Here is a 21,062-nt window from a genome sequence, read left to right as displayed (position 1 = left end):
CAAGAACATTGTGTGAACAGCTCAGTACTACCACTTGCTAGAATCAACAACCATGCCACTGCCAAGGAAGGAGGAACTAAATACCTTTGGCGTGGAAGATAAATTGTGAACAGCACTAGAAAAATGTGCAGCATATCACTTGCATATTTAATGAGAAGAAAATAACATATGTATAATTAGAGTGGAGTAGATGTCCTGGTTCTTCATGTAGACATCCAGCTGCTGTATGAAGACACGCTGTGGCCCTTTTCTGTTTTTGTGCTTTCTTTTTTTTTCTCCTGTTCTTCCCTTAGCCATAACTTTTTTATATTTCTCCATCAATATGGCCATGTGCGAGCTTTTTCTTTTGCGGGACAAGTTGTACTTTTGAACGACGTCATTGTTTTTCACCATATAGTGTACTGGAAAACAGTAGAAAAATTCAAAGTGCGGTGAAATTTCAAAAAAGAAGTGCAATTCCACAATTGCTTTTTTTTTTACCACGTTTTCTAAATACTAATACTGACCTGCCATTATAATTCTACAGGTCATTACGAGTTCACGGATATCAAACATGTATAGGTTCTTTTTTATTTAAGTAATGAAAAAAAAATCCAAAGTTTGTAAAAAAAAATGGCTTCCATTTTCTGAGACCTGTTGAATCTCCATTTTTCGTGATCTGGGGCTGATTGAGGGCTTATTTTTTACGTGCTGAGCTGATGTTTTTACTGATACCATTTTGGTGTGGATACGATGTTTTGATCGCCATTTATTTCATTTTATTTCAATGTTGCGGAGAATAAAAAAACCTTAATTCTGACATTTTGATTTTTTTCTCATTACACCATTTATCGATCGAATTCATTTTTTTTATATATTGATAGATCGGGCAATTCTGAATGCGAGCGATACCAAATATGTGGATGATTTGAACTTTTATATATGTATATTTTTTAAATATTTTTAAAAACTATTTTTGTTATTTTTACTTGCTTAAGTAGTCTCCATAGGAGACTAGAAGCTGCAATCATCCGATTGCCTGTGTTACACATAGCAGCGCTTCAGCCTTGCTATGTGTAACAAAAGTGCTCATCTGCTTTGGGTGCTGACTACCACAGGGGTCTCCGGCAGACCCCAGGTTGTCATGCCAACTCATCGGTGACCCGTGATCATTTCATGTGCACGCCTAAAGGTGCGGTTTGCGACGTGCTTAAAGCGCGGCCATGCTAATTGCCGTTGTCGGAGTTTGACAGCAGCATTTAACATGCTAACAGCCACGAGTGGATCGTGATTCCACCCACGATCGTGATTCCACCCAGCTGTCATGTGCCCAGAAAGGTACGGACTCATTGCCGGAGCCCCCACAAAAGAGGGAGACACATGCACATACATATACGGCGCATGTTATGAAGGGGTTATAAAGTAACTGGCATGTTAATTTTTTATTTCATAAACCAATAATACACATAAAAATAAATAACTTTGTAATATATCTTATCAGAGAAATTGGCGTGTTTCTCTTCCTAGACTGATCATTTATCCACAATATTCTCAATTTTAAAGTAAAATTCAGTGAATACAGATTTTCTCATTACTGAGATGAGAATTGGCAGAAAGTACTTATAACATTCCATGGAGAACTGTAACTATCGTTTATGGAGAACATAAGCCACTAGCTCCTCCTCTCTTCATAGAATTTTAAAATCACCAACTGTCATCTCCTATCTCAATAATGGGAAAGTTTGTTTTCCCTGAATTCAGATTTTGCAGATTTCTACTCTTGAAGAGAGAGGAAAGATCAGTCCAGAAGGAGAAGGAAGCAAATTTTTCTGATAAGATATACTACAACGTTTCTTATTTTCATATGTACTATTGATTTATGAGATAACAATGAAAATGATGGTTACATTTTAAAGGCAATGCCACATGGGAAAAATTACCTTTTCTACAGAAAACAATTTTATCTTCATTTGTCCACCTTTTATTGTCATTTTTTATGTCCTAATTAGTGATGATCGAGCATGCTCGTTGCTCGACATTTACGAGCATGATCGGGTGAGCACCTGTTATCTTCAGCGTGCTCGAGCGTTAAGGTTTCGTCGCTCCATGAACATGATTTGCGACTGTTTGACAGCTTTAATATATGTGACGAATGCCTGTTTTTCCAGCATTCCTCACATGTATAAAAGCTGTCAAACTGTCGCAAATCATGTTTACTGAACGACGAAAACTTAACGCCTGAGCACGCTGAAGATAATAGGTGCTCACCCGAGCATGCTCGTAAATCTCGAGCAATGAGCATGCTCGCTCATCACTAGTCCTAATGTCTTTGCTCGATATTTTATTATTATACCATTAGGCTGTGCCTTTAAGATAACGTGCAGCTGCGATGGGGCTAAAATCGTGCCAGCATTGCTCTTTCATTGGTAATGACCCTGTGGTTATGCAGGAAAATGTCAGTTTATCTCACAACCATTAACAATGAAAGCAATTTTAACAGCGGTCTTTCTTAAACCACATTGATCAATATGTCAGCACAGTTTTTGGACACATGGCATATACAAAGCATCAAAATAATCAAAGAGTTGTATTTCTCTAAATCGCTTTCATAGACATAAATTAAAGAGATAACACACTGGCTGCCTGCAGATCCCACTAGATGAACCATAGGAGTTAAGTTCGTTCTGATTTATAATAAAGGGGACCTGTCATCACGAGCAGTTTGGGGGTCTGTAACTGGCACAACTCACTACACAGTGACTGACAGCCTGCTCTGCATCCTATGTGTGCAACATGTGTGTGCAGAGCAGACTGTCAGTCACACTGCCAGACAGTGATTACAGAGCTGTCACTGTGGAGAGAGTGGTGACTGGAACGGCACACTGTACTTCAACAAATGTTATGAAGTGAGCGGCTGCAGGGAGAATATGACTTAATTTTCTCTCTGTAGCCGCACTTCCAGTTAATGATCCAGGCATGGTTTAAATGCTAATTACCTACAGATTACCACTATATATGCAGGTAAGCTACATTTCTCTCTCAGTAAGTACGTTAATCAGACATACCTTTTCTAGGGGCAGCTACAGGCAATTTGCATGTTATCTTTTTAAACTTAAGATGTAGAATTTCTTATCTTGACCTGTGTGGCATGCTACACTATAATCGTAGGAAACCAAAGTCGTTTATATAGCATGGCTGCTTATTTACTTGTAACAGAGCAGCTGTGCTACATTGATTCCACATGAATCAAAGCAAAAGATGAAGATGGGTGGCACAATAACAGCGAATAATCTTGAGTACAATTTAATTTTATTCCCCAAAATACTAATGTTTTTTGTAATTTGACGATTTAGCAAGATGGTGGCCACTGCAAACCATTTTTCTTAATCATAAAAAGTCATCAAAATATTTGAAAAATCCTTATATTCACCTTATCGCTCACCTCTTCAGCCCCTCCTTGTCACTCATCCGGTCCTCGTTGCATCTTCAGCTTGTCGCTGCTTGCACTGAAATTCCCGGGACGTCCGGCTTTGATGAAGCCCGGGAGGAGTCTGTGCAAGAAAACGAAAGGTTAGCATCTAGAATTTCAGGGGTGGTTGAAATCTCTGTCCAGTTAGTTCATAAGGTACAATATACTGTACATGTGCAATGGAGTGGAAAATAAGATGGCATCCAGTGAAAAGTGTTATAGTGTTTTATTGTATTGTATTCATTGCTCCATTATGCTGTGAATTGATGTAGAGAGAATGCAAAGTGATTCTTATAAATAAAGTGTTATTTGGAAGAACAGCACTTTCAGAAACAAATATTAGGAGGGAGTTAAAGCTCTACTCCAGTATTTTTTTTAAAAGTAGCAGATACAAGCCTAAATGCAATAGATGCTAAAAGAGGGGCAAAGGGATGAATAGCAAATAATGATTATTACTTTCAAAGCCAAAGCTTAATTGTGTTCCTTTCTGTGACTATAAATTGAAACTGCTACTCTTTATCTTGTTACTTCATGCTATCACTCCATTTTTTGTAACCAGATGAAACCAGATTATAGACTCCTGCTAAAACAAGAAAACCAAAAATCCTCCTCAACCCACGCTATTTCACAGATTCACGTGGTAACACTTTAGCTGTGGTTTATACGGCTGTCAATAGTGCATTCTTGTACCTCTTTATCTGACATGATTCCTGCTTTTTCCAGGGAGAAAGCATTCAGCAAAGCCCAAATTCAGTGTAAACAATTTTTTCATTTTCTATTGTTGCCGGGTAGTGTTGAGCGAGCACGCTCGACACTGCTCGGTACTCGTTCGAGCATCTCACTACTCGGGATGTTCGACGAGCATCGAGCATTTCCGGGTTACTCGGGCGGGAGCTTGGGTCTCCGCCCTGCTCGTTTGGCGCTCTTTACAGAACCAATGAACATGCAGTGATTGCCAACAAGTCACTGGAAAGCCGCAGCCATGTTGTTTGTGGGCATTACAGTGATTGGATGGCCGCACAGCGTCACCTAGAGTATTTAAAACCGGGAGCCGCCATCTTGAACACAGTCACTCCGGATCAGACAGTGTAGTGTCAGTGCTGCTGAGTTAGGGAGAGATATAAAGTGCGAAATAGGTAGTGTAGGGTCTCTAAAGCCTGCCAAATCAAACAAACAGTCCTTCTCAGGACTAATATCCATCCCAGATATCAGGCAGGCAGGCAGGCTGTATAGGAGACGCAGTGGTTATACCAGCAAACACTGCATTACAGTACTGTGTGCTCCTGTTGGTCAAATTGCTAGACTTATATATACCCTGGTCTCAGGGGCCAGGAAAAATCCTTTTTTTTCCCCCAGTCAGACAGTACAAATAAGCGTCTTATTAACCTTTTGGAATTCCCCCCCCCAAAAAAAATTTAGTGAGTCTGTGACTGTTCAAACACCAATATATCTGTTTAAAAGAGTCTGGTTGTAGGCCAGAGAAACAGAACTGTGGTTTTGCAGTTCCATGGGTCAGTTCTCTGTATTATCCTGCTTTTGGCATTTTTTGCCGTAAAAAAAACTGTAATAGTGTCTCCCTGACTGGTCAGACACCAATACATCTGTTTAAAAGAGTCTGGTGTTGGCCAGAGAAATAGAACTATGGTTTTGCAGTTCCACGGGTCAAATCTCTGTATTATCCTGCTTTTGGCATTTTTTGCCGTAAAAAAAACCGTAATAGTGTCTCCCTGACTGGTCAGACACCAATATATTTGTTTAAGAGTCTGGTGTAGGCCAGATAAATAGAACTGTGATTTTACAGTTCCACGAGTCAAATCTCTGTATTATACTGCTTTTGGCATTTTTTGCCGTAAAAAAAAACTGTAATAGTGTCTCCCTGACTGGTCAGACACCAATGTATCTGATTAAAAGAGTCAGGAGTAGGCCAGAGAAATAGAACTGTGGTTTTCCTATTCCACAGTTCTAATCTCCTTTTTATTACCCTTTTTCCATTGATAGTGCGAGTGTAAGCTATTTTACTTCATTAACAATGGGCAAGGCGCGTGGCAAGGGACGTGGAACTGGATGTTCCGGAGATGGTGCGTGTAAAGGACGGGGCCGTGGCCAAGGTGAAAATGCGCCACAACCAACAGCCACCTTCTCGCTCCCACTTCTTGACCAAATTACTAGGGAAGCACACTACAACACCAGTATTGCGAACTGATCAGTGTGAACAGGTCATTAATTGGATAGCAGATAATACTTCCAGTTACCTGGGCACCACCACCTCCGGTCTGTCTTCCACATGGTCAAGTTTTAGTAGCCGTGAGTCTCGACCGCATACTCCTCCTCTCCCTGCTGCTCCTACCTCCCACCATGCCAAGTGTCGTCAGACAGCAACTGATCCCACACTTGGAAACTCTGAAGAGCTGTTCACTGGTCCATTTTCATATTTGTGCCCCTTGCCTGCTCTGCTTGAAGTGGTGGAGGAGGAGATCCCATGTAGCGATGCCCAAATATTTGAACAGCCACGGCCACAGGAAGTCGACGCTGGCAATTTGTCACAAGAGGTGGACGATGACGAGACACAATTGCCACGAAGTGAGGAGGAGGATCGTGGTGTGCAAGTGGAAGAGGAGGAGGTGGAGGATGATCTAGTAACTGACCCAATGTGGCAGGAGGACACGCAGAGCGAGGCCAGCAGCACACAGGGGGAGGGAGGCAGAGTACCCCAACAGGCAGGAAGAAGCAGTGTGGTGGCCGCACACAGAAGTCGGGCAACAGTTTCCCGTAACACCAACACGAGGGACGTTGCCAGGACAACCGGTAGGGCTTCCAGAGTCTGGAATTTTTTTAAAGACTCTGCTGATAACCTCAAAAAGGCCATTTGTACCACTTGCCATGCCAGAATCAGCAGGGGTGACAAAACTACCAGCCTGACCACCACCAGCATGATCAGGCACATGTCAGCAAAGCACCCGACTTTGTGGGGCAAACCCCATGGTCCACGACCAGTGTCAGCGGGTGTCACCACTGCTTCGTCCACTGTTGGGCGTGTAATAGAACCCCCTGTTGTGCGTGCAAGGCAATCCCCTGTCCATACTGCATGTAAAGATGCCCCCTCCTCTCAGTCTTCACTTGTTATGGAAGTTTCTCAAGAAACAGCATTAACGTCCACGTCCACGTCCCACCGCAGTGTTCAATTGTCCATATCCCAGAACTTTGAACGAAAGAGCAAATTTGCAGCAAACGCCCCACAGGCCACAGTCTTAAATTCGCACATTTCATGACTGCTTGCATTGGAAATGCTGCCTTTTAGGCTGGTGGAGACGGAATCCTTCCGCAACCTTATGGCGGTGGCAGTCCATCGGTACTCGGTCCCCAGCCGATACTATTTTGCCCGGTGTGCCATCCCCGCACTACACAAGCACGTGTCCCAAAACATCTACCGTGCCCTCAACAATGCAGTTACTGGGAGAGTCCACCTGACAACGGACACGTGGACAAGTGCTTGTGGCCAGGGACGGTACATCTCCCTGATGGCACTCTGAGTAAACATAGCGGAAGCCGGGACCCAGTCAGACCTTGGGATGGAACAAATCCTACCCACACGAGGATTGCGGGCCCTATGTCAGTCAGAGTTGCCCCAACAGTGTACAGCTCCTGTGCATCATCTTCCTCCTCATGTTGAGTCTCCATCTCAGATATTACCACATCAGTTACAAGCTGGAAGCACTGCAGTACTGCCTCAGCCAAGCGGCAACAGGCTGTGCTGAAACTCATAAGCTTAGGTGATAAACCTCACACCGCTTGTGAGTTGTGGACAGCTGTGAAAGAGCAGGCAGATCTGTGGCTGAGACCGCTGAACCTACATCCAGGCATGGTCGTGTGTGACAATGGCCGCAACCTGGTGGCTGCTCTGAGGCTAGGCGAGATCACACACGTACCATGCCTGGCTCAAGTGCTTAACCTCGTGGTTCAGCGGTTTCTTAAAACGTATCCCGAGTTGCCAGATCTGCTCGTCAAAGTACGCCGACTGTCAGCTCATTTTTGCAAGTCGGCTACAGCTTCCGCCGCCCTTGCTGTGTTGCAGCAGCTTTTGCAGCTTCCGTCACACCGAGTGGTGTGTGATGTCCCCACACGTTGGAACTCTACCCTCCACATGTTGCAAAGGATTTGTGTGCAGAAGAGAGCAGTTGTGGAGTACCAGCTGCAACAAGGCCGTCGATATTCAGGTCAGACTCCACACATAAGAGCTCAGTAGTGGACCAGGATGTCTGACATATTTACCATCCTGACAAACTTTGAGGAGTCCACCAAGATGGTGAGTGGTGATGACGCCATCATTAGCGTCAGCATCCCACTTGCCTATCTTTTCCAACGCTCTCTGCAGATAATTAAAGAGTAGGCATTGCAGCCAGAGCATGATGAGATGGATCAAGAAGCCGTAGCGGTCGATTACACGCAGCCCAGCCTCATCTCATCCCAACGTGCATTGGGGGAAAATGAGGGAGAGGAGGAGGAGGAGGAGGAGGAATAACAGGAGCTGGAATCATGCGCTGTAGATGGTAGTACCTGTACATCTGTCATACAGTCGGTTCAGTGTGGGTAGCGTGAGGACAGGGGGAAGGAGAAAGAGAAGGAGGAGGAGAGCATGGTCAATCGTCATCTTGGTGATGACACGGAAGTCTTGCCCATTACAAGTCGGGCACGCATGGCTGACTATATGTTACACTGCCTTAACCGAACCTTAATGGCGTTGTCAAAATGTTGGATGACAGTCATTACTGGTTGGTGACACTTTTAGACCCCCGCTACAAGGAGAACTTTCACTCTCTTGTTCCTGAGGTTCAGAGGTCTACAAAAATGGGGCAGTACCAGAAGGCCCTTGCTGCAGAACTGTTAAAAAAATTCCCATCTGAACATGCTAGCGGCGGAGGTCACAGTTCGTTGACCAACCAAGGCGTACAGGCGAGAGAGACACAACTCCAATCCACCAGAGGCAGGGGAACACTGTCAACATTCTGGGACTGTTTTCTGAGACCCGCCCAGCTTACAGGTCCTGAGGCGCGGGGTACTCTCACAAGGAGTGGAACGTTTCAAAAGATGGTGAGGGAGTACCTTGCCGACCGTACCAGGATCCTCCGTGACTCCTCAGTGCCTTTTAATTCTTGGGTATCCAAGCTGGACACTGGGAATGAACTCGCTCTGTACGCCTTGGAGGTCCTGGCCTGCCCTGCCGCTAGCGTGTTATAGGAGCGTGTTTTTAGTGCCATTGGTGGAATTATAACCGATAAGCACACTCGCCGGACAACTGACAATGCTGACAAGCTGACCCTTATCAAAATGAACAAGGGCTGGATTGGGCCAGACATCTCTTCACCATCAAATGATAGCAGAGTAGCTTAAAGTCAAATCCACTGTGTTAATTCGGGAGGTGTATTCCCCTGAACCACTTCACACCCACACATGGGTATGCGCTTCCTCATTTCGGCTGTATTTTGCTCTTCTCCTAATCCTCAGCCTCCACCACAACTATACCACCAGGGTGACCGTGGTCCATGTTGCCATTATTGCAAGTTCCTTCGTCCTAATTTTTGGCAGCTTTTGCTTGGAAGGCATAGGCAAAGACTATGGGAGACCCACTCGCCAATAATGAGAATAATGTTTTTAATATGCTGTACTGCATGGCTCTTGTAAGGGGCATGAAAACCATCTTGTTAAGCTACTCTGAACTCCACGTCTCTTCCAAGGGACATTAAAACCGTTTTGTTAAGCTACTGCGACCTCCACCACTTTTCCAAGGGGCATTGATATTGTCTTTTTATTCCACTGCAACCTCCACCATTCTTCCAAGGAGCATTAAAACCATCTTGTTAAGCTACTGCGACCTCCACCACTTTTCCAAGGGGAATTGATATTGTCTTTTTTTTCCACTCCGACCTCCACCATTCTTCCAAGGGGCATTAAAACTGTCTTGTTAATCTACTGCGACCTCCACCACTTTTCCAAGTGGCATTGATATTGTCTTTTTATTCCACTGTGACCTCCACCATTCTTCCAAGGGGCATTAGAACCTTCTTGTTAAGCTACTGCGACCTCCACCACTTTTCCAAGGGGTATTAAAACCGTCTTGTTAAGCTACTGCGACCTCCACCACTTTTCCAAGGAGCATTAAAAGCGACTTGTTGAGCTACTTCGACCTCCACGTCTCTTCCAAGGGGCATTAAAACCGTCTTGTTAAGCTACTGCGACCTCCACCACTTTTCCAAGGGGCATTTATACCGTCTTTTTAAGCTACTGCGACCTCCACGTCTCTTCCAAGGGGCATTAAAACCGTCTTGTTAAGCTACTGCAACCTCCACCACTTTTCCAAGGGGCATTGATATTGTCTTTTTAATTCCACTGTGACCTCCACCATTCTTCCAAGGGGCATTAAAACCATCTTTTTAAACTACTGCAACCTCCACGTCTCTTCCAAGGGGCATTAAAACTGTCTTGTTAGACCACTCTGAACTCCACAGCACTTCTATGGGGCATTGAAATGTTGTTTTTACTTAACTGTAACCTCCACGACTCTATCCTAATTTTAGTCAGCTTTTGCTTTTCAATGCATAGGCGAACACTAAGGGAGACCAGCTCCCCAATAATGGGTAGAAGGTTTTTAGTATGCAGTGATCAACGTTTGTTTCAAGGGACATTGCAGTTCCTCATAATTTTTGGAAAGCCTTCCATCCACTGCTTAGGCCAACAGTGCACAGGAGACCCAGTTGCTATAATTGGAAAAAAAGGTTTAGTTAAGGCCCTCTGACCTCCTTGTCACTTCCAAGGGGCATTAGAGTGCCTTGAAATTTTTGGTAGGCATTGCACTCACTGTATGCCCTATAACTGTGTAGCCGAATTGCTCCTTTTGGTACAGAAACATATCCTATAAGACATGTGTGGTTGACTGGTCTGACATTGATGTGAATGGTCCCTGTTCCTCCTGCTCTTTCTACTTTGCCACCACCTCGTCCATCATTCATCACCTGAAGCTTTGTTTTAACGGGAGTCATAGAACTGGGGTAGTAGCAGGAAAGCATCCAGCAATCCTCGGAGGAGGTAGGATATGCGCCAAAACGCTGACCACCTCAGGCCTAGCCGCTACTACATACATGCGCTTGCATTTCAAGAAAACAAAGCAGATGCTAACTTCTATCATCATCATCATGCTCCTCAACTTGGCACTCTCAACACCCCTGATGGAGAAGCCAGGGCCCACCGGAGGAGTGTGGTTCTCTGGTGGGCTCGTTCAATGCTGCCCTAAAGCAGGCCAGGCTAAGAAAAGTGTGCGGGAAGTTGACAGGAGAAATAGGGGTGGCTGGGGACCATTTATGGACACCTGGCCGCCCCCAGGCAGCTGGGGACCGTGTGTGGACACCCGGCCGCGGGGCGGCTGGCGACAGAGTATGGACACCCGGCCGCCCCCTGGCGGCTGGGGACCGTGCGTGGACACCCGGCCGCCGGGCGGCTGGGGACTGAGTATGGATACCAGGCCGCCGATGCAGCCATGACAAGGAGGCCGGCGTCTGCCTCCACATGCCTAAAAGGCCCAATTTCAAGTGCAAGCAAGCTAGCAGTATGGTATTGCAGCCTGGGGGTGGGTGGGTGGCAGGTTGCACACTTACGCTTGCATTCCACGAAAACAAAGCAGATGCTAACTTATATCATCATCATCATGCTCCTCACCTTGGCACTCTCAACTCCCCTGATGGAGAAGCCAGGGCCCACAGGAGGGGTCTGGTTCTCTGGTGGGCTCGTCCAATGCTGCCCTAAAGCAGGCCAGGCTAAGAAAAGTGTGGGGGAAGTTGACAGGAGAAACGGCTGGGGACCGTTTATGGACACCCGGCCCCCCCAGGCGGCTGGGGATCGTGTGTGGACACCCGGCCGCAGGGCGGCTGGGGACCGAGTATGGACACCCGGTCGCCCCCTGGTGACTGGGGACTGAGCATGGACACCCGGCCGCTGGGCGGCTTGGGACTGAGTATGGATGCCTCGCTGATGAAGCAGCCATGAGGTAGTGGCCAGCTTCAGCCTCCTCCAAACTAAAAGGCCCCATTTCAAGTGCAAGCTAGCAGTATGGTATTGCAGCCTGGGGGTGGGTGGGTGGCAGGCTGCATACTTGCGCTTACATTGCAAGGAATGGGGGAGGTAGAATTGAACACTGCCCTGGGACAAGGACTTGCACGGAGATAGTTGCAAGTCTGCATCTTCTGATGCGGCAAGGATCACTTCTGATGGGCACACTTTTAGGCAGTGACCTGGGTATCAGAGATGCTTCCAGGTGTCTTCCCCATGCTGTTCCCATGTCTTTTCAGCACTGTATGCATGTGTCACACAGCACATGGCAAGATAAGATTGTAAAATGTTAAAATGACATTTCCCGGTGAATGCATTTGTCACGGTTGAAAGCAATACAAAAGTGCAAAAACGCATAAAAAATGCTACTTGTGATCATAGCCCTAGGTGTGGATGAGTATTTTTGTTTTTGGTTCTTTATTTTACCTTATACACAAGTCTTTACCCTGGAAAAGAAGTTCCTTAACATATTTCACAGGAAAACCGTTTCAGCTTCGTTTTTGAACGTTTTATTGTGAGCCAGTAAAAGTGGTTTAATACCTCTGACCACGTTGTTGACAGCAGTGACCTGGGGGTCATAAATGCTTTCTGGGCCGATGCCCATGCTGTCCCCATGTCATTTGAATACTGTCACTATCATTTTGGGCACTTTTTTGGCGTTCTACAGACTGCCTGGGGTGCCGCCGCAAAAATGCTAGGGTCTCCCATAGACTAACATTGGGCTCGTTGCTCGGGTCGAGCACCCGAGTATCACAGTGAGCTCGGCCCGAGCTTCGAGCACCCGAGCATATTAGTGCTCGCTCAACACTATTGCCGGGGTTTCTAGTCTAGATTTGTTGAGTTCAACTTTAGATATGGTTTCTATTATTGGCTTTTTGTCCCTTTGCCCGCCTATGGCACTTAATGCACTTTGATTTGAACTTGCTAGATAATTATTTTTGTATCGGCATTATTTCTGTCATATTGTCTGTGTTGGCCTCCACCGAGCAGGAGCATAATGACAGCCAATGGTCACCATGGTCTTGGTGGACGGCGGGCCATCCTCAGCAGAATAAAAAAGGGGAAAGTTGAGGAAGGGATGCAGGATCAGCCTGTATCAATAAGTAATTTCCAGACCTCATGTGCAACAGGAAGAAAAACTTTTACTGGAGCAGTTGATGATGATGAGGATGATAATGATGATGATTACAGCTCTCCACAGTTATTCAGTACACTGAGCCAACAGCCCTTCATGGTGTGATGAATCCAGCTCTTTTCCGACAATGTGTAGCAGCTCGTCTCACTCCCGCTGCATATAGCACTATACGTGCACTAAAACTTCTCCCCTCAACCTGGACCTTGGCATCCAAGGCACCTCAAGTTTACAGGAAAGTACCTCAGCTCTCTTCCCACCACTGCCAACTAAGGATCCTCCATAGACATCCCTCCTATAATCCCTAACTGACGTCGTCTGGCAGTAGGGCACTTTTTGAACCGCACAAGGCACTACAGTATGTCCCATGCAGCTGCACGAATTTCGCTGTTGTCCCAACAACGACCACAGCAAAAGCACTGGCTGGCCTCCTTGATCTCTAACACTACTCAATCCCAAAGGCGCAGGGTTGTTTCTCCTGGGCTCAGTAGTTCTCCTGCGGGGGGACTTCTACCCACCAGACTTCACAATAGACCTTACACTAATTACATGTGTGTGTGTAAACAGGGCTGGCTCCAGGTTTTCCTGGGTGCCGAGCAAAAGAGTTTCAGTGGGCCCCTTTAACACATACCACCATTCATGATGCACAGATACCGCAGAGAAATATAGATATAGTACAAGGCCAAAGATTTCTCTTCTTACATTACATGAGTGATATCTATTGTAAATTCTACAATAGCTCAGAAACCGGTGAATCGCTCCACACAGTATACTGGCCCCCATAAAATGCTGCATACAGGAGACTGGCCCCCATAAAATTCTCCATACAGAATACTGGCCCCCATATAACGCTCCATACGGAATACTGGCCCCCATATAACGCTCTATACAGAATACTGGCCCCCATATAACGCTCCATACAGAATACTGGCCCCCATAAAACGCTCTGTACAGTATACTGGCCCCCATATAATGCTCCATACAGGATACTTGTCCCCTTATAATGCTCCATAAAGGATACTGGCCCCCATATAATGCTCCATGCAGGCTGTTCCCCCCACATAATGCCCTGTGCAGGATGTCCCTTTCCCCCCATATAATGCCCCATGCAGGATTTCCCTTTCCCCTCATATAATGCCCCATGCAGGATGTCACCCCCCTCTTTATAATGCCCCATGCAGGATGTCACCCCCTCTCTTTATAATGCCCCATGAAGGTTGTCACCCCCTCTGTCTATAATGCCCCATGCAGGATGTCACCACTCCCTCTTTATAATGCCCCATGCAGGATGTCACCCCCCCTCTTTATAATGCCCCATGCAGGAAGTCACCCCCTCTCTTTATAATGCCCCATGCAGGATATAATCCCCCTCTCTTTATAATGCCCCATGCAAGATGTCACCCCCCTCTTTATAATGCCCCATGCAGGATTTCACCCCCCCATATTATGCCCCATGCAGGATGTCACCACCCCATAATATGCCTCATGCCTCCATACATAAAAAAAAAAATAAAATAAAATACTCACCTCACTCCTCCTCACCTGCTGCCGCTGCTCAGGTCCGTACTCCAGTGACACCGGCGTCATCCCGCTCTGCGCTGCCTGTGATGGCTCAGGGGAGGGCGCGGTGGAAAGACATCATCACATCCTCTGACCTGAGACATCACAGGGAGCGCACAGCAGGAAGACAGCGGATCTGCGGAGGCACGGGGAGAGGTAAGTATCCGGCTGCCGGGGCCCCAAGCAAGCGGGGGAGAAGGGCGGGCACTGGTACCGCTCTCCTCCGCCCATAGCCCGGCGGGGTGCCCGACTGCAAGTGGGCCCCCCGCCTGCTCAGGGCCCCGGTACTTGCCCGGGTGCACCGGGTGCTGACGCCGGCCCTGTATGTAAAAATGGCTGAAGAGCTGACTTCTCACACCATCAGAGTTCACAGATATTTGTGACGCCTGTCTTTGCAGGGCACCACAATATATATTGTATGTGATCATTCAACAAACTTTATCTTTTGATATGTCCACATGTAACGTGGCCGAGAGCGGTAGTCATGACCGAGCTGCTGTCCCGTTTCAGTTTGGCACTTTACACTCACTTGTAGGCCACATGCCTCTGCTGTCTCCAGGCCTCCATCGTCAGGAACCAGCACACACAACTCAGGGGAGACCAAGTTCATTTCAATGAACAGACATTTACTGGACAGTACAAGTTCATCAGATTGTGACAAGTAGGATTGGGCAAAACACTTCTTGTTCCTTACTTCCTTAGTGTAACACATCTTCAGCCCTACCATCTTTCCTCCTGGACTATCCCCTATGCCCACTGGCTTCGTCAGCCCCTGGGATTTCCTGTTCAGTTCCACAGGACACCCAGGATATGTTACTTTCTCTTCACATGGTTCTGCGTCCATCTTCCCCTGTACGCCAGAGGACACGATGTGCCCTTTAGCCCCTATGCCAGGTCTTCTGCCCCTGACTTTGCCAGAATGTCCGCACAGGATTTTAATACTAACTCCCACTGCCTCAAATGGTAGATACATGCAGGCCATAGCAGCCCACTGCACTTGAACTTGACCTTATGATTGTAATTCCCTATCTGAGTCACTACCAGGAAGTGCCTGCTTTTCACTAGCACTAACCCCCTCCCACTATGGGCTAGCCCCAAACAGTAAATGTATCTTATCTTATCTGATGTCCTATCCTTATACTGCACGCTATCACATGTTCTATCCTGCTACCAAGCACTATGCATATAATACTTCACATAACTATATCAACAATACTTATGCTACCCCATATCACAGTCTATTTACAATATACACTAAAACCACAGTACATAGTTCACATTTCACATTAAATGTACAGAAACGCATGACACTATTCACATTACACAATATAAATGTGATTGGTGACTTTATGGCTATGAGCACAGCAGCACAGTCCACCACTCTAACACACACCTCAGTTTTTGCTGTTATTTGTGTGTTTTTATGTATTCTAATAAAGATGAAAACCTTTTCTAATACTGGCTCCCATCAGATTTTTGCTTTTATTGGTGATTTCAATTTGCTCTTATGCTTGTTGGCATTGCGTTATTGTAAACAGGGACTTCTGTTGCTGCTTAATATATTTGTATGGTTGCATTCTAGCCACATATGGAAGGAATGTGCAACTCAACTAGTTAGATATAATACATTTTTTAAAATAATTGTAATTTTGCTGAAAAAACAGTCTTCATGAATATTGGTGTATAAAATATAGTGTTGAGCGAACATGCTTGACACAGCTCGGTACTCGCCCGAGCATCACGCTACTCGGGATGTTCGGAGAGCACCGAGCATTTCTGGGTTACTCGGGCGGGAGCTCGGGTCTCCGCCCTGCACGTTTGGCGCTCTTTACAGAGCCAATGAACATGCAGGGATTGCCAGCCAGTCACTGTAATGCCGCAGCCATGTTGGTTGAGGGCATTACATTGATTGGCTGGCCGCACAGCGTCACCTCGAGTATTGGACACAGACGGCTGGGATCAGACAGTGTAGGGACAGCGATTCTGATTTAGGGAGGGATATATACAGCAAAATAGTTAGTGTAGGGTCTGTAAAGGCTGCCAGATCAAACAAACAGTCCTTCTCAGGACTAATATCCATCGCAGATATCAGGCAGGCAGGCAGGCAAGCTGTATAGGAGACGCAGTGGTTATACTAGCAAATGCTGCATTACAGTCCTGTGTGCTCCTGTTGCTGAAATTGCTGGACTTAACTCCAGGTCTCGGGGGCCAGGAAAAATCCTTTTTTTTTCATCTAAATCCTCTTTTTTTTTTTCCTCCTTCACACTGTACAAATACCCGTCTTATTAACCTTTTGCTGCCCCCCCCCCCCCAAAAAAAAAAAAGTGTGTCTTTGATTTTTCAGACACAAATATATCTGTTGAAAATAGTCTGGTGTGGGCTAGAGAAATAGAAGTGTGGTTTTGCAGTTCCACGGTTCAAACCTCTGTATTATCCACTTTTGGGCCATTTGTATCTAAAAAAAAACTGTTTTAGTGTGTCGCTCACTGTTCAGCTGCAAATATACAGTATATATTTAAAAAAGTCTGGTATATACCAGTAAATTATAACTGTGGTTTTGCTGTTCCATGGTAAAAAATCTCTATTATCCTGCTTTTGGCATTTTTTGCCGTAAAAAAACTAATAGTGTCTCCCTGATTTTTCAGACACAAATATATCTGTTGAAAATAGTCTGATGTAGGCCCGAGAAATAGAAGTGTGGTTTTGCAGTTCCACGGGTCAAATCTCTGTATTATCCTGATTTTGGCTTTTTTTGCCATAAAGAAATACAGTAATAGTGTCTCCTGATTGTTCAGACACAAATATATCTGTTGAAAATAGTCTGGTATAGGCCCGAGAAATAGAAGTGTGGTTTTGCAGTTCCCCGGGTCAAATCTCTGTATTATCCTGCTTTTGCCATTTTTTGCCGTAAAGAAAAACAGTAATAGTGTCTTCTGATTGTTCAGACACAAATATATCTGTTGAAAATAGTCTGGTGTAGGCCAGAGAATTCGAAGTGTGGTTTTGCAGTTCCACGGGTCAAATCTCTGTTTTATCCTGCTTTTGCCATTTTTTGCCGTTAAGAAAAACAGTAATAGTGTCTCCTGATTGTTCAGACACAAATATATCTGTTGAAAATAGTCTGGTGTAGGCCAGAGAAATAGAAGTGTGGTTTTGCAGTTCCACGGGTCAAATCTCTGTATTATCCTGCTTTTGCCATTTTTTGCCGTTAAGAAAAACAGTAATAGTGTCTCCTGATTGTTCAGACACAAATATATCTGTTGAAAATAGTCTGGTGTAGGCCAGAGAAATAGAAGTGTGGTTTTGCAGTTCCACGGGTCAAATCTCTGTATTATCCTGCTTTTGCCATTTTTTGCCGTTAAGAAAAACAGTAATAGTGTCTCCTGATTGTTCAGGCACAAATATATCTGTTGAAAATAGTCTGGTGTAGGCCAGAGAAATAGAAGTGTGGTTTTGCAGTTCCACGGGTCAAATCTCTGTATTATCCTGCTTTTGCCATTTTTTGCCATTAAGAAAAACAGTAATAGTGTCTCCTGATTGTTCAGACACAAATATATCTGTTGAAAATAGTCTGGTGTAGGCCAGAGAAATAGAAGTGTGGTTTTGCAGTTCCACGGGTCAAATCTCTGTATTATCCTGCTTTTGCCATTTTTTGCCATTAAGAAAAACAGTAATAGTGTCTCCTGATTGTTCAGACACAAATATATCTGTTGAAAATAGTCTGGTGTAGGCCAGAGAATTAGAAGTGTGGTTTTGCAGTTCCACGGTTCAAACATCTGTATTATCCACTTTTGGGCCATTTTTAGCTAAAATAAACAGTTTGAGTGTGTCGCTCACTGTTCAGCCACAAATATATCTATTTAAAATTGTCAGGTATACCCCAGTAAACAATAACTGTGGTTTTGCCATTCCACGGTAAAAAATCTCTGTTATTCAGCTTTTGGTATTTTTTCCGTAAAGAAAAACAGTAATAGTTTCTCCATGCAAAGATGCCCCCTCCTCTCAGTCTTCACTTGTTATGGCAGTTTCTCAAGAAACAGCATCAATGCCCACGTCCCACCTCAGCGTTCAATTGTCCATATTCCAGACCATTGAACAAAAGCGGAAATTCGCAGCCAACGCCCCACAGGACACAGTCCTAAATTCTCACATTTCACGACTGCTTGCGTTGGAAATGCTGCCTTTTAGGCTGGTGGAGACGGAATCCTTCCGCAACCTTATGGCAGTGGCCGTCCCTCGGTACTCGGTCCCCAGCCGACACTATTTTGCCCGGTGTGCCATCCCCGCCCTACACAAGCACGTGTCCCAAAACATCTGCCGTTCCCTCAACAATGCAGTTACTGGGAGAGTCCACCTGACAACGGACACGTGGACAAGTGCTTGTGGCCACGGACAGTATATCTCCCTGACGGCAAACTGGGTAAACATAGTGGAAGCAGGGACCCAGTCGGACCTTGGGACGGAACACATCCTCCCCACACCGAGGATTGCGGGCCCTATGTCAGTCAGAGTTGCCCCCACAGTGTACAGATTCTGCGCATCATCCTCCTCCTCCTCATGTTCAGCCTCCATCTCAGATATCACCACATCAGTTACAAGCTGGAAGCACTGCAGTACTGCCTCCGCCAAGCAGCAACAGGCTGTGCTGAAACTCATGAGCTTAGGTGAGAAACCTCACACTGCTTGTAAGTTGTGGACAGCTGTGAAAGAGCAGGCTGATCTGTGGCTGACACCACTGAACCTACATCCAGGCATGGTCAAGTGTGACAATGGCCGTAACCTGAGGCGAGATCACACACGTACCATGCCTGGCTCATGTGCTTAACCTCGTGGTTCAACGGTTTCTTAAATCGTACCCCGAGTTGCCAGACCTGCTCGTCAAAGTACGCCGCCTGTCAGCTCATTTTCGCAAGTCGGCTACAGCTTCCGCCGCCCTTGCTGTGTTGCAGCAGCTTTTGCAGCTTCCGTCAGAACGACTGGTGTGTGATGTCCCCACACGTTGGAACTCTACCCTCCACATGTTGCAAAGGTTTTGTGAGCAGAAGAGAGCAGTTGTGGAGTACCAGCTGCAACAAGGCCGTCGATATTCAGGTCAGACTCCACACATAAGACCTCAGGAGTGGACCTGGATGTCTGACATATGTACCATCTTGACAAACTTTGAGGAGTCCACCAAGATGGTGAGTGGCGATGACGCCATCATTAGCATCAGCATTCCACTTGTCTGTCTTTTGCAACGCTCTCTGCAGAGAATTAAAGAGGAGGCATTGCAGCCAGAGTATGATGAGATGGATCAAGAAGCTGTAGCGGTCGATTACACACAGCCCAGCCTCATCTCATCCCAACGTGCATTGGGGGACAATGAGGGAGAGGAGGAGGAGGAGGAAGAACAGGAGCTGGTATCATGCGCTGTAGACGGTAGTACCTGTACAACTGTCATACAGTCAGTTCAGGTGAGTGGCCTGAGGACAGGGGGGAGGAGGAGGAGGAGGAGAGCATGGTCAGTTGTCATCTTGGTGAGGACACGGAAATCTTGCCCGTTACGAGTCTGGCACGCATGGCTGACTTTACGTTACGCTGCCTTAACCGTGACCCTCGCGTTGTCAAAATGTTGGGTGACAGTCATTACTGGTTGGTGACACTTTTAGACCCCCGCTACAAGGAGAACTTTCACTCTCTTATTCCTGAGGTGGAGAGGTCTACAAAAATGGGGCAGTACCAGAAGGCCCTTGCTGCAGAACAGTTAAAAAAAATCCCATCTGAACACGCTAGCGGCAAAGGTCACAGATCGTTGCCCAACCAAGGCGTACATGCGAGAGAGACACAACTCCAATCCACCAGAGGCAGGGGAACACTGTCAACGTTCTGGGACAGTTTTCTCAGACCCTCCCTACGGACAGACCCTGAGGCGCGGGGTACTCTCCCAAGGAATGGAAAGTTTCAAAAGATGGTGAGGGAGTACCTTGCTGACCGTACCAGCATCCTCCGTGATTCCTCTGTGCCTTTTAATTATTGGGTATCCAAGCTGGACACTTGGAATGAACTCGCTCTGTATGCCTTGGAGGTCCTGGCCTGCCCTGCCGTTAGCGTGTTATCGGAGCATGTTTTTAGTGCCGCTGGGGGAATTATAACTGATAAGTGCACTCGCCTGTCAACTGACAATGCTGACAAGCTGACCCTTATCAAAATGAACAAGGGCTGGATTGGGCCAGACTTCTCATCACCCCAAATGACAGCAGAGTAACATAACGTCAAATCCACTGTGTTATTTTGGGAGGTGTATTCACATGCACCTCTTCACACCCACACATGGGTGTACGCTTCCTCATTTTGGCTGTTTTATGTTCTTCTCCTTATCCTCAGCCTCCACCACCACTATACCACCAGGGTGACCGTGGTCTGTGTTGCCATTATTGAAAGTTCCTCTGTCCTTATTTTTGTCAGCTTTTGCTTGGAAGGCATAAGCATAGACTGTGGGAGACCCACTCCCCAATAATGGGAATAACATTTTTAAGATGCTGTACTGTATGGCTCTTGTAAGGGGCATTAAAACGGTCTTGTTAAGCTACTGTGACCTCCACCACTTTTCCAAGGGGCATTAAAACCATCTAGTTAAGCTACTGGGACACCCATGTTTCTTCTGATGGGCATTAAAAGCGTCTTGGTAAACCACTCTGAACTCCACAGCTCTTCCAATGGGCATTGAAATGTTGTTTTTAATTAACTCTAACCTCCACGACTCTTCGAACGGGCATTGCATTCCCTCCTAATTTTTGGCAGCTTTTGCTTGGAAGGCATAAGCAAAGTCTTTGGGAGACCAACTCC

The 21,062-nt window shown here is 46.0% G+C and overlaps 1 long non-coding RNA gene across 1 annotated transcript in view; it reads right to left on the bottom strand.

Moving 5' to 3' along the window:
* Nucleotides 1–36: 36 nt before the first annotated feature.
* The window catches only part of LOC141156351 (uncharacterized), a 64,813-nt gene continuing 43,787 nt past the window's right edge, over nt 37–21,062 (bottom strand). Inside the window, exons 2-3 of the long non-coding RNA XR_012247591.1 lie at nt 3,410–3,530; nt 37–401 (exon numbers count right to left, since the gene is read on the bottom strand). This is a non-coding gene — a long non-coding RNA (uncharacterized lncRNA). The remainder of the gene's footprint in view (nt 402–3,409; nt 3,531–21,062) is intronic.

This window comes from Phyllobates terribilis, unplaced genomic scaffold (assembly GCF_046119375.1).
Source record: "Phyllobates terribilis strain yellow unplaced genomic scaffold, ASM4611937v1 Scaffold_8__6_contigs__length_399053987, whole genome shotgun sequence".
NCBI classification, from domain to species: Eukaryota; Metazoa; Chordata; class Amphibia; order Anura; family Dendrobatidae; genus Phyllobates; species Phyllobates terribilis.
Note: the sequence above shows the minus strand (reverse complement) of the source record. Positions and strands in the feature narration are given on the sequence as shown.